Source organism: Paroedura picta, chromosome 3, assembly GCF_049243985.1.
Source record: "Paroedura picta isolate Pp20150507F chromosome 3, Ppicta_v3.0, whole genome shotgun sequence".
Taxonomy (NCBI): Eukaryota; Metazoa; Chordata; class Lepidosauria; order Squamata; family Gekkonidae; genus Paroedura; species Paroedura picta.
The window spans coordinates 14,225,397-14,227,618 of NC_135371.1; the positions used below are offsets into that span (position 1 = coordinate 14,225,397).

The 2,222-nt window shown below is 48.5% G+C and overlaps 1 pseudogene; it reads right to left on the reverse strand.

The window, feature by feature from the left end:
• Positions 1 to 582: 582 nt before the first annotated feature.
• Positions 583 to 1,656, reverse strand: LOC143831633 (2-methoxy-6-polyprenyl-1,4-benzoquinol methylase, mitochondrial pseudogene; annotated as a pseudogene).
• Between the last annotated feature and the right edge of the window lie 566 nt (positions 1,657 to 2,222).

Sequence of the window (2,222 nt, forward strand, 5' to 3'; positions counted from 1 at the left end):
TCTGCAGGGCTTGCAAGACAGAGCCCTTCCGCCAGGCATATAGTTGAGGCCAGAGCATGGCCCCATTAGTCAATCTGGGATCCCCCACTCTCATTAGTAGGACAGCAAGAATGTTGGCCCTGGCTGACTGGAGGGGTGAGTTGTTTAGTGGTTTTTCTTTGGCCTGGTTTAGTGGTTTTTCTTATATTGTTCAATAATTAAGGATAATTATGGGGGTTTTACTGTGTTTTATACTTTTACTATGTAAACCGCCATGAGCCAAATTGGGAACGGCAGTATACAAATTCAATTAATAAATAAATAAAATAAAAAATCCAGACTTCTCTCCTAAGCACTCGTTTTATCTCATTTTCTACCTGGTACGCTGAAGGTAGTTTTGCATGACTGAAGAATCAACAAATGAGGGCTTGTAATATTTTGGTGCTATAAATGGGCTTTAAAAAGATATAAAAAACTTAAGTTCAAGTAGGTAATGCAGGTTGTTGTGTTATTGTTGTGAAAAGATGCCCTAAAGACATACAGCTGACTTCTCTTCAAAAAATGCCCTCCCCCTCCCCAAAACAACAACTCAGACTTTAAATCTTGATTCTTCAGGGATTAATTTATTTCTGAATTCAATCTCCTTTGATGGCATCTGTATTTTGTGTCAGGAAATGCTTTTCCTGAAAGTCACAGCTTGAAGCCAGAGTGAATGGCCACAATGCCTGAACTCAGATTTCGATATTCCACCTTCAGGAAACCCACATCTTCCATCAGCTCCTTCAGTTCCTCCTGAGTTAGAAAACACCTGATGCTTTCTACAAGATACTGGTAGGATTTCCAGTCACCAGCAATGACCTCACCCAGCACAGGGATAACTTGGAAGCTATACAGATCATAGAGACTGGAAACCAGGGAATTGCCGACGTGACTAAATTCCAAACACAAAATCCGCCCTCCTGGTTTCAAGACACGATAGGCCTCCTGTAATGCCTGATCAATATGAGTCACATTCCGAATACCAAAGGCAATTGTGTAAACGTCAAAACTGTCATTGTCGAAGGGCAGTTCTTCCGCATTCCCAAGCACCCAGGACAGTCCTTCCGAATAGCCAAGGCGCTGTGATTTCTGCTTTCCAACTTTCAGCATCTCGTTGTTAATGTCGCAGACCACCACATGGGAGCCCCCCGGGGAGTTATGCTCCTCTCCCTGGTAAAGTTTGCTAATTTCCTGCCACGATAAATTCTGATGTGTCCTCAGCTTCTGTCGGGCCTGATGCTCCCGCTGGGAACGGACATAATGGATAAACCGAAAGGCGATGTCACCTGTCCCTCCAGCGACATCAAACAACTGGGTGCCTGGCCACGGATTCATTTGGTGCAAGAAGGTGTCTTTCCAGATCCGATGGATACCCAGACTCATCGAATCGTTCATGATATCATACTTCTTAGCCACGTTTTCAAAGACCTGGTGAACTTTCTCCCCTTTCTCCTTCTCTGACACCGACTGGAACCCAAAGTGAGCCTTGGCGTCGGCTGCTGCGTGGCCCCCTCCACTGCACGCCGCCGCCCCCACCCAAGCAGCCGCCGCAGAAGCCGGCAAGAAACTGCTACCCTGGAGGCGGTCATCTTGATCCATGCCGCGCCAATCAACGAAGCCTAGATGGGAACCCAAAAGGGTGGAGGAAATTGTCAGGCCGCCTTCCTGTCCGGCCCTCCTCCCGTCCCCCCACGCCTCTCTTCCGGCGATCAATGACAATTTGGGAAGGAGCCGCGTGCAGTCTCGCCTACGGAGGCTGGAGGCTGCAAAGGGAGGAGGGAAAGGGGACTTCGGGCTCCTGGCGATGGTGGCCAGATCCTGACCAGGCACCACAGAATCCACACAGGAGAGAAACCGCACACGTGCTTAGACTGCGGGAAGAATTTCAGTCGGGGATCGCACCTTATCGAGCATGAGAGGACCCATACAGGAGAAAAACCATTTGCATGCTCCACCCGCGGGAAAAGCTTCAATGATCTGTCCCTCCTCAAAGAGCACGCAAGGATCCACACCGGGGAGAAGCCATACAAATGCTCGGGACTGCGGGAAAAGCTTCAATCGGAGGGAGAGCTTTGTCATTCACGAGCGGACGCACTCAGGGGAGAAGCCATAGGAGTGCCTAGACTGTGGGAGAAAATTCAGCCAGCAATCAAACATTACTACCCATGAGAAAACTCACATGGGAGAGGGGAAATATAAATGTT